Raw genomic sequence first — 12583 nt, 5'->3', positions numbered from 1 at the left:
TGGTTCGAACCCCGTGCAGCGCGGCTACACGGGGCTCGAACTAGGTAGTTCGAACTAGGATTCCTATTCCGAACTACCGGTACACCTTTGAACGAGGTGTACCGGTAGTTCGGAATAGGAATCCTAGTTCGAACTACCTAGTTCGAGCCCCGTGTAGCCGCGCTGCACGGGGTTCGAACCAGCAGGGTTTTAAAAATGGCGGCTCCCTGCTTATGCAAATGAAGCCCGGGAAATTCAAATCCCGGGCTTCATTTGCAAGTGCGGTATGCCTACATTACCCTCCTAGTTCGAACTAGGAGGGTAGTGTAGACATACCCTAACAGACACTTAGTTTAACATAGATAACATAAACTAGGTGTGTTGCTCTCATGCCCTCAAAGATTTGAAATTAAACAAACCCCATATGTTGGGTATATCTTGGGGTGGGCAATAATTTTTGCAGGGGGGCCACTTCATAAATTTTGGTTCATGGTCACGGGCTGGGTCTGCCCTCGGAAGGGGTGGGGCCTTGGGTAGAAGGGGTGGTTCTCTCTAGGTGCTGCACAATGCTAGCGGGGGGAGGAGACCTGCCTTAGGTGGAGGAATGAGCAAAGTCTCTCACCTCCCGCCTCTGCCCTGCCAGAGGTGTGTGGCACCTAGAGGGAACTGCCAGCCATTTTGAATGACGAGAGGAACTTTGTATGCTCCTCTGACCCCAGGCCAATCGGGACCTTGGGCAGGGGCGTGCATGAGTCATTCGCTGTTCAAAACAGCTGGTGGCTCCCACTAGGTGCTGCACACCCCTGGCAGGGGGAGAGAACTGCTAGACACTTTGAACAGCAAATGACTGTGTGTTCCCCTGCCCCGAGGTCTCATTTGGGCCATATCTTGCCCACCCCTAGTGTAGCTAGTAAAGTTAGCCCTACTTTTCTCAGTGTCACAGGTAAGGGTTTTCAGTCCTTGAGTGACCCATTTAAATGTTTCCTGTGTCATGAGGGTTACTTTTGCCTCCAAATTAAGGAGCTCTGTGAATATCACTTTAATCCTAAAGTACAATCTTCTATCAGTGCCTTTTGGGATAAGCTCTCTGAAGCAAACTTTCCTTGAACTCCCTATTAGAAAAATACAGGTATAAAAAAATCCAAGATATAAAATGGAATCACCTGACACAAACCTCTTGCTAGCAGTGTGATTTCTTATTTTTGAACGATTAGGCATTTGTTTTTCTCAGTCATGGAATCTACCCTGTGTTATCAGGTCCCACGCAGCTATCTGGGGAGGATGATTTCTGTGTGGTTTCCTTGGACCTGGAGGCTTCTTGTCTTCTTATCACACTACTTGTGTCTAGAGGATATAAACAAGGACATAAGCTCTAGTTTGTCTTCCATCACCTGGACCAGTGGTTCTCAACTCGTTTCAGTCCATGGACCACCAGGCCAATCAAAACATTTTTGTGGACCACCTCTTTTTTGAGACATGATAAAAAAGAGCAGACAACAAACATTTTGGTTTGAAATTTATTTCTTACTAACAGATTTTGGGATTCTCTTCTCCAAGATTTTAAATGTTTGGAGTGGTACTTAATAATGCACAACGAATATTGCTTTCCACTGCAAGCCGATTCCTCTGTTTGGACTTGACTTATGCAACAAACACGAAAATCCAGTCTCACACATATAAGTTGATGCAAATGGCAAAAGAAATTTGACTGCATGTGCTGACAGATTTGGATAACTCCTGGTCATGCTGGCCCAAAATTTCTCTGTGGTAGACTGCTGGTACACATCTTGAGCCGCAAAATCATTTTTCACATCCAAGAATTCCTCCTTAAGATCCTCTGGAACACTATTAACATCTGTTGTAAATAGATTCCTGATGAAAGATAATCCATCCCTTGTCCTGTCCAGCTCTGGAAAGTATTGTTGGAATTCGTCTCGTAGCTTCCATAAATGATCAAGAATTTGTGTCCAAATGGCTTCCTTTTCTCTGTGCATGGCATCCACATAGGGAAATTGAAACAAATTATTGCCTTCGACTCTTACGATCCAGAGTTCCAATTCGTCAAGAAAAGCCTTGATGATGCTTTGATGAGAGAACAGATTTGCACCTTTCCCTTGCAGCTGAAGATTCAGTTTGCTCAAGATTCCAAAAATTTCGACAAGATATGCAAGTTCTAAATTTGACTGCGTCAACACATTTCAGAATTTCTCTTTCCCTTGAGCCTTGAGAAAGAAATCCAACTCCTCTCTCAATTGAGAAACTCTGTTGAGTACGTTCCCTGCTGACAACCACCGTACAGAAGTGTAGAACAGCAACACATCAAAGTCGGAACCCATGTTCAGGCAAAATCTTTTGAACAGCCTGGTGTTCAGAGCCGATGATTTGATGCGATTCACCACTTTCACCATCCCTTTGAAAACGGCGTTCAGTTGATCAGGCAATGTTTTTGACGCCAAAGCTTCCCTATGAATGAAGCAATGAACTCCAGTTACCATTGGAGCGTGCTGTTTCACCAGCATTTGGAAGCCCAATCTTGAGCCCAGCATGGCAGGTGTACCATCAGTGGTGACACCCACAAGATTTACCCAATCCAGACCATGTACTTCAAAGAAATTGTTAACAATTTCCATCACATCCTGAGCCTTTGTGGTGGTATCAAGAGTCTTACAAAAAAGAAACTCATCTTTGAAGTCTCCCTCAACCATGTATCGTATGAACACCAATAGCTGAGAGCACAATGTGACGTCAGTCTATTAATCCAATTGTATGGCAAACTGTGGACACTTCTTTATTTCATCCACAACTTGTTCACTGATGTTCTGTGATATCTCATTTATCCGTCTCGATACTGTGTCGTTAGAGACAGATATATCATTCAGCTTCCTTGCTGCTTCCTCGCCAAGAACAAGCCGCACCATCTCTTATGCACAGGGGAGCACAAGATGCTCTACAATGGCATAAGGCTTCTTGGCCTGTGCAATTTTGTATGCAACAATGTAGGAACACTGCATTGCTTGTGTTATTGTAGAATGCACTTGTTGAGTCGATGTGCTGCCGTTTCAGACCTTATAACCACTGCTCAAAATAATCTTCATCCTTTTGCAACAAGTTGGGGTGACACTTTTTGAGATGGAGTTTCAGCTTAGTCGGCTTCATTGAGTCATTCCCCAAGACTTTGAAACAAATAACACATTGTGGCAAATCCACACCTTTTTCTTGACAAGTGAAGCTGAATTTGGTGTAGTCCTCCGAATACTTGCGCTTGACATTTCTTCCTGTCATTGCCATTATAAACAAACTATACCACACCTGTAAAACAGCACATGGAGCATAGGACGAACAACACAGCAAACGCTCAGCACGATGGCAGCAGCGACACTGATGCTCAGAGCCTCAGACGGAAGTTACTGTCAACACAACGTAGTTGCATCCTAGGTGACGCTATGGATGACACACTGTGTGCTTGTGAACATGGCGTAAAACAGCCTAACAGCGGCACCTGCTCACACCATGTGACTTTGGACAATGTTCCAGTGGACCACTGAAAAAGTCACCATGGACCACTGGTGGTCCATGGACAACCAGTTGAGAACCACAGACCTGGACCATCTGCTTAATATGGGTAACTTGTTATTGAACGGGTTCTTTTGGCCTTTCCAAGTCCTACCATCTATGGGTATGTCTACACTACCCCGCTAGTTTAAACTAGCGGGGTAATGTAGGCATACCGCACTTGCAAATGAAGCCCGGGATTTGAATTTCCCGGGCTTCATTTGCATAAGCGGGGCGCCGCCATTTTTAAAACCCCGCTGGTTCGAACCCCGTGCAGCGCGGCTACACGGGGCACAAACTAGGTAGTTCGAACTAGGCTTCCTAGTTCAAACTACCATTACTCCTCGTGGAATGAGGAGTAACGGTAGTTTGAACTAGGAAGCCTAGTTCGGACTACCTAGTTCGTGCCCCGTGTAGCCGCGCTGCACGGAGTTCGAACCAGCGGGGTTTTAAAAATGGTGGCGCCCCGCTTATGCAAATTAAGCCCGGGAAATTCAAATCCCGGGCTTCATTTGCAAGTGCGGTATGCCTACATTACCCTCCTAGTTCAAACTAGGAGGGTAGTGTAGACATACCCTATGTTCTCAACTTTCTTTGACCATGTCAGCTGGGGAGGCCCACACTGGCTCAGACTTTATTTTCCAACTTCCCCTTCTTGGACAATGATTTTTTGTTGGGGGTTAGTTCTTTACTTTTTAACTGTAGCTCAGCTCTTCCAAGCCTCCTTGGAGAGTGCCTTTTCACCTAAATCTTTCTGGATTAGAGTGACTGTTTCCCTCATGGGTGTTTGCCTGGCTGGATCTATAAACCAACCTCATTTTTTCTTTGAAGTGTATTTATGAAAATTACTACCCATCATCTTCAAATGAATGTGCTGGTCTGGATCCACAGCACCATCAGCCTTATTTCATCATTAAAGGTGCATCATCCTTATAAAACAATCTTATAAATCAGACCAGTGGAACCAGGGTGGGTGTGATTACTTGTGGGGCCTAGCTGGACTATATAAGGCAAGAGCAAGGCCTATTTATACACATATACCAGGGGTTGCAAAAAAAGATGAAGAAAACAAATCTAAATTCATTATAAAATTTTAACTAAAACCACTTTCCACCACATTGTCATTAACACACTCAAAACTGTCAAAACAGTCATTACCCCTCTGTGCATGATGCATAAGCATATCTGTATTTTACACTGCAGTGCATGCATTATGGACTTCTTTATGGCACTGAGTTTAAAATGGACATACATATTTCAACCTTATTTATATAAGTTGTAAGGAACATTTTACTTCTACAACACAAATGTATGTAGATAGGTATTTTTAATATAATTTGAACTTTTAATCATTATTGTTTTAATATATAATAAATTAAAATTGTCTAGAGGCTGAAGCAGGGTCAATAATAAAGCATAGGGCTACGTATGGGGGAACCAACTGCACACATCTCACACCAACTCTGAGTGGAACTTCTCTCTTCATAGAGCTTGATTAGCTTAAGACTTGACTTTTCAAAGTTCTAACTGATGTCTGGGGATAAAGTAGATAACCAGATCAAAACCTCATCTTACTTTTTCTGAAATGCCTTCAAAAGAAGCTAGGGAAGTTTTCACCATAGTATTATGCTTGTGAATTTGAGCTCCCTTCTTATGGGGAATTGAACTTATCACTATGTTTAGCTTCCTCATATTGCTTTATTTGGGACTTGAGGTGAAATGTACCCATCCCAGGGAAGGGCTAGATCCACCTCATGAATCTCTGGGGTGCCAAGGGCTCTGGAAGCTGCCACAGCTCTTCTTAACCTCCACTTAAGAACATCCTTGTCTGCCAACAACTCATGGTTCTCTTCCTCCACTTTTCTACATTTTGCAGTTTATTTATTCAACCTATTGTTTATCACTCTGAAGGCCTGAGATGCTTAAACCATTTCTATCCCTAGGATGTCTACGTTTTACTTCCTTTGACCAGTTCTCCATCAACTTTCTGTTCAATAGGGTAGAACCACAGGCAATAAAAGGAAGCATCTTTCTGCAATATACAGTCTGCCACTGTGCCTTTTAGCTAAGGGTTTCTTGCAAGTGAACAAAACCTTATGTTTCCCATTTTGATTGGTCAAACTTTCTAGATCAACAGTTTATAAAGAAAGGACTTGGCTTCATGTTTCAAATAAGTTGGTTGATGCATGTTTATGAGCCAGAATTAATTCCCAACTTATCACATTGTGGTGTTGAATATGGGTGGAGTTACTATGTAGAAAGGCAGCTGAAAAAAGTTTAACACTTACCATTTGATTCTTTTGAGCGTGGTTGCTTGCTGTCTTGTTCCACTGATGCTTGGGGTTAAAGTTCTTTGTCTGAGGAAGACACAGTTTAGCTTCTCTAATAGCCTTCTGAAGTTGAAGGCAAATCACAAAGTGTAAATATTTTATAAACAACTTTTAGGATATCTTCTCTTCTGACTTTAGTCTCGTTTGTCTGCACCCATTCTCTTTCAACAGGAAATTTCACTTCATCACTGGCCCAATTTAGGAGTACAGGGGAACTGTGTCTCTCCTATTACTGAGCAACTTTCAGCTTATTAACTCTTTGCAATTCTGTCTTATGCACAGGTACACTGTTCAAAAACCATCTCTCTCATATCTTCAAAGAATTTCTCTCCAATGACTGACAGGCTCCTGGCTGTCTCACCAAATTCATAGGAAGGATAGGATTCTTAGGGCCTATGTCAAATAATAAGACATGCGTACAAATTAATGCAGATGCAAAGCAAATTTTACTATACATCACTAAAGATTATCTTGGATTGATGAGATAAAAAGATAATTAAAGGCCCTTTAAATAAACATTAACGTCAGTTATTTGAAAATAACGCTGCCGTGTAGACATACATTTTTCTCCATCTTCTTTGGTTCAGAAAACACTGGTGGATCCCTGGTGGCTGCCTCAACCAGCAGGCTACGAATCCTTCCCTCAGGTCAGGCAGCAGCTAGTACCCTCCTGTCTGCCAGGAGTCAGTCCCAAACTGAGTCATGCTCCTCCTTTTCTCTCCTCTCCAGGCCTGGCATTGGCTGCAGGTATAAGAGGGCAGGAGTAGCTAGACTCAAAGGATCTCCTTACTCCTTCTGGGATGGTAGACAGTTCCTACTGCAAAGTACTCCACTTAAGAAAGAAAAATCAGTTGTACCGACATAAAATGGGAAGTACTGTCTAGGAAGAAGTACGGCGAAAACAGATCTGGGGGTCATTCATAGTAGACAACAAGCTAAATATGAATCAACAGTGTGACACTGTTGCCAAAAAAACATCATCATCATCATTCTGGTATGCATTAACAGGAGTGTTGTAAGCAAGACATGAAAAATAATTCTTCTGCTCTACTATGCATAGATTAGTTCTCACTGTGTCAATTTCTGGGCACCATTTTTCAGGGAAGATGTGGAGAAATCTGAGAAGGACTAAAGAAGAGCAACAAAAATTATTAGAGGTCTAGATACCATGATCTATGAGGGAAGATTGAAAGAACTGGGTTGGTTTAGTCTAGAAAAGAAAAGACCGAAAGGGGACATAACAGTTTTCAAGTGCCTAAAAGGTTGTTACAAGGAGGAGGGAGAAAAATTATTCTCCATAATCTCTGATGATAGAACAAGAAGCAATGGGTTTAAATTGCAGCAAAGGATATTTAGGTTGAACATTAGGAAAAACCTCATCAGGGTGGTTAAGCACTGGAATAAATTGCTTAGGGAGGTTGTGGAATCTCCATCATAGGAGATTTTTAAGAGCAAGCTAGACGTGTGTGGTCCTGCCACAAGTGCAAGGGACTGGACTAGATGATCTCGAGGTCCCTTCCAGTCCTATGCTTAGGATAATTTGTTTGAAGATTTATTAAGAGTTACAAGGAAATGTCTGGAAATGCATGCTGTCTTATTGCATCACCCAAATAGTGCTCTGATAACCCTGAAGGCCAAGTCCTAATGCTTTATTGACTCGATAGCAAGGTCAGTATCAGATCTCTGCTGGAATAAATCTAAAATCTTACTGAGAGTCTCATTCAGGCTGAGTTGTTCTGATATGCCACAAGGGGAACCTTTCTTATGTTTCCTTAGCCGCCTCCTGTATGTGTTCCATTTTTAATAGCCTCTTTAGTCAGAACCCTAACTAAACGGTATAAACTAGGTTGGGGACAGCTTTAAGTGGCAATGGGTTGGGGATAGTAAAAGTCTTATCTTATCCTATTGTCCATGGGATCCCCTTCCTAGGAGGGAAAATGGGCAGAGGGAGACTCTCTGAAGAAGGGGAGAGACTCCCAAGGAGAACCCCCCTAGGCAACAGAGCCTGAGAAGGGAGAGGGAAGCTATGGACAAGATGCCCATCTCCTTGACTGGAAAGCAAGACCTGGTGGATGTCCTTATTTGCAGTCCCCCAAAAGAACAGACCCAGAGCCCATTGGAGGATCTTGGGGACCATGAAGCCCCCTGTGTCCAGGAGGAAGTTGGGACTAATCCCAAAGCCTTGATGGAAAGGAAATGGGGGAACAGAAAACACTCAACAGGTTGTGACTGTTGCAAAGACCTGTGGATTTCAGCAGATTGGTTTTCCCATCTCTCACAATGTAGTTCTGTGGGTGAAGGATGAAAGAAACCCACAAGGAAAACTCTAGGATGGACATAAAAAAGGGGAAAGGACTCTGCTGTAGGGCTGTCCACATAGAAGACACCAACGGGTGAATCTGGTGGTTACAGAAGAGGAAGAGATGTGTGATAGAATCCTAGGCAAAGGATTACAGATCCAATCCTTTCTCACTCCTGTTCCTTGCTAGAGGAACAAATCACAGAGGGCTGAAGATAACCTGGCTCCAATTGAGGAAGTGGAGACAACTGCCACCTAATTAGCTTGGGGCTACATAAAAGCCTCAGAGGAAGGAAACCTGGAGGGGAGCAGGAAAAAAGGGAAAAGGCAGAGAGTGGGAGGTAGTGTTCATCTCCCGCTGACAGTGAAATGTTAATTATACATGGTGCAAGAGTGATGGGAACAAGCCTGAGAATAAAATGCATCAGTGGTTACTAAACCCAAGGTCTCAGAGTGACTTTGTCAATCTATCAGAAACAGATTACAAGGGGGGAGGGGCTTTGCCATACTCGGCTACACAGGGATTATGGCAACCCCAAAGCTACAGTACTGCCCCCAGAATGACTTCTTTAAGGCCTAAAAGAAGACTCCTTCCCCCTCTAAGTTTAAAAGCCAAGGTTCAATATTTGCCTGTTAGTGTTTTCTTAGGCTAACACATAACCCTATTTGTCAGTGGAATATAGAGATTAAGACAATTCGTATTCCAAGATCATTACTGGTAAATGCTAGTTATGGGTTTCTCTATCAGTGAAACAAGTCATTTCGATTTGCCTGTCAGAAAGGGCCCTTTCCAACGCTGTAGCTAGCATGGAATCAAGGTGAATGCATTATAACTGATACGAACTTTTAGCAACTGTTGTCCTTGCAGTAAGTAATGTTATATATTGATTTATCTGCCACATTTATATGCTTGCTAATCAATAACCTGGGTAGAAAACTGTGTATTTTATGTCAAAACAGAGCTGATCAATGCTTTTAGAAAATATGACTGATACCAAGTCTCCATAAAATTTGTCTAGTACTGCTAACAAAGCTGAAAACATGCTTTAATGTAATCATAATCAGAAATTAGATCTGAATTAAAACTAGTTTCTTGTGTAGAGAATATAACCAAGTTCTTAAGTTAGAATTGAGGAAAGTAACCCTTAATTAAAATACTTCCTTTACTTGAAAATGTAATTAAGGCAGCTGTTGAAAAAAAAAGTTAAACAAGATTAGCAAGCAGTATAAGACTCTGGGCAGCGTGGGTAAATGCCCTAAGGATATGAACTTTCAGGTGTGTTTGTGTGCATGTGAATCCTTGTCTTGGGATTTGTATTTATTTGTTGCTCTAGTGGTACAAAATAAACTATACCATCTTCCTGAAGCACCAGCTGCATCCTCCTTTATATGGGTTCCAAATCATTGTTACTAAGATGGAATCCAATAAAATGGATCAAAATTCTTTCCTTCGGCTTCAAAGACCTAGAAACATACCAGCTAGGCCCACCTGCCTGTGTCTCCCTCCTTCCTTTCTCTTTATAATTACATTACAGGCCTTGTTTTCAGGTAACAGCTTACAAGATGAAGTGATGCAAATCTAGTGGTTTCCCTTTGCATCCAATCAAAAGATGTAGAGAAGTTTATCTTTCAGGGGTTAACCAGATCTGTCTAGAATCCAGGTTCATTATGAAGCCTTAACATTCCCTGTGCATTATGATTTTAGAGGATACAATTCCTTGACTATACACAACCTGGTAGAGCCCTGCATGGGGCTAGTGTAGAGCCCTAGAGAAGAACTGGGATCCCATAGATCCCATTGCCATAATAGTGGGAGCTGGACTTTTAAAAAAGTCCTGTGCAGAGTTCTACAGCCTGGCTCTTTCTGCAGGATCAAATGGAGATGGAGAGGGAAGTTTCACATGATATAGAAAATGCAGCATCAATGTTCTGATCTGAAAGGATATGTTAAGCCTAAGAGTTTGTGCACAAAGTTATTATTTCACTAAAACCCTCTTGGATATTTGTTTATAATAAAAAAACTTGAAATTCCATTATAGTTTCATACCTTTGGCTCACAATTTTCACTACGAAGACTGACATTAAGGAAACTCTGGAAAGTGCACTTAACATTTATTTTTGTTACCTGTATGGCCACAGAATGTTTTGCAAAATTCATTCCCTACCACACATCTGTGCTGCAGAAATTAGCATTTCAGTTTCTAGACTTTACAGTGTCTAGTCCCTAACATTCAAAATATGAACTAAACCTAAACCAATGTGGTGTTGTGTTCCTAGCTTTACACACGGCCAGTCTGAAATAGTTTTAGGAGACATGAACTGGTCCTATTATTTAATGGCCATTATGCTTCACACTCAATGAGCACACTTTAAGCATGGATATAAATATATGTGTGACGGGCCGCCAATGACCCACATGCCGGACCACCCGGGGAGGTGGGAGGAGAGCGGGGCCGCAGGCGGAGCATTGCAGCGCCCCAACGCCGCCGGAGAATAGCAGCAAGATGTACTTTAATGGAACTTATTGTGAGGCCCGTTTAAGGTGCAGAAGGTAATTGAGGTAATCGAGGATGGTAGGTAAGGAGGATGTTGAAGGTGCTGCCCAGTGGTGTACACACCATGTTGAGAATCTTTTTCATTTCTGAAGATAAGTCTTACGAATGCCCTGAGCCCTACTATATGGAAGGACCGTTTGTACTTGTTGTAAGTCAGTTCTATCTCAGAGAACAATCCAGGAGCCACGCCTTTAGTTGTAATAAGTGGAGGTTTGGTTAGGTGGTGTGAGGGCCCACAAAGAGATCCTGACTGTAAAATAAGTGGTGTGACCATGCTGGGGCTATAAGTATTAGGTGGGCTTTGTCTCTCCTTATCTTGTGGACTACCCTGTTCAACAGTGGTATGGGAGGAAACCTGTACATTAGGTGGGATGACCATCTGATTAGGAAGGCATCTCCCATTGATCCCTTGCTGATGCCCGCTCTGGAACAAAATAGGTGACATTTCTTGTTGGACTGTGTGGCAAAGAGATCTATGGTGGGGAAATGTCTACCAATATGTGCAGATTCATCTACCACTTGTATTTGGTTGGGAGGGCTTTGCTGAGTGCATCAGCCGTTGTGTTCAGGGTGCCCAGAAGGCGTACCGCAGTAATATTTATGTTGTATTCCAGGCACCAGTTCCAAAGTGCTATGGCGTCTGTGCAAAGTGCTCAAGATCAGGCTCTGCCCTGACAATTTATGTAAAACATAGCAGTGACATTGTCTATGTACAGTCTGACATGACTGTTGGTGATGAACGGGAAGAATTTGGTGCATGCCTTCCTGTCTGCAAGGAGTTCCACGACATTTATATGTAGGTTTTTGTCATTGCTGAACCACAGATCCTGGGATGTGCGATGCTGTAGCTGGGCGCACCATCCTGTATGAGATGCATCTGTCATCATGGAGACAGATGGTTCTGGTGGGTATGAGGGGACTCTGGAACAAAGGTTCTGTGGACTCTACCACCACTGTAGGAATTTTCTTACTACCATTGGGAGGACTACGGATTTGGATAATGGGTGGATATTGGGTCTATAAACCTGTTCCTGCCAGCCCTGTAAACATCTCATGTGAAGGCAAGCGTTGTTGACAACGAAATTGCACGCTGCCATGTGTCCCAACAGCCAAAGACATTTGAGTGCCGTTGTATGGGGACTGAATCGTAAGGTGTTTACCAAGGCCACAATTTTTTGGAAATGGTCCGTAGGAAGGGCAGTGGCCCTTGTTGAGTCAAGGCATGCTCCTATAAATTGTATCTTTTATGTAGGAGAGAGCGTTGATTTGGCTTTGTTCACTTGCAGGCCGAGGTGTTGGAATAGGTGTCTTGTGATTGACATTGAATGGTAGGAATTGTTGTGTGAGAGTGCTTTGAGGAGGCAGTTGTCCAGGTAAGGATAAATGATGACACTTTGCTTTCTCAGGTATGCTGTGACAACCGACAAAACCTTTGAAAAGACCCTTGAGGCCGTAGAGAGTCCAAATGGAAACACCCTGTATTGGTAGTGTTGGGAATTTACAATAAAATGAAAAAAAGTCTGTGAGCAGGGTGGATGGAAATGTGAAAGTACGCATCTTGCAAGTTAAGACACGAAAACCAATCGCCCTGTTCCAATACTAGTAATATAGTGCAAGCATTACCATCTTGAATTTTTGTTTCTGAATGGATTTGTTGAGTGCCCGGAGGTCTAAGATGGGTCTCCAACCTCCTGATCTTTTTTCTGTCAGGAAGTAATGGGAGTAAAACCCTTTGTCCCCAAATTGTGTCAGGATTGGTTCAATTGCACCTATGTGCAAGAGGTGTTCTACCTCTTGCTGAAGTAGAATCTTGTGAGAGTGGTCCCTGAAGAGGGACTGGGAAAGGGGGTGGAAAGTGGATAGAGACA

The sequence above is a fragment of the Pelodiscus sinensis genome, chromosome 7 (assembly GCF_049634645.1).
Source record: "Pelodiscus sinensis isolate JC-2024 chromosome 7, ASM4963464v1, whole genome shotgun sequence".
NCBI lineage: Eukaryota > Metazoa > Chordata > Testudines > Trionychidae > Pelodiscus > Pelodiscus sinensis.
Note: the sequence above shows the minus strand (reverse complement) of the source record.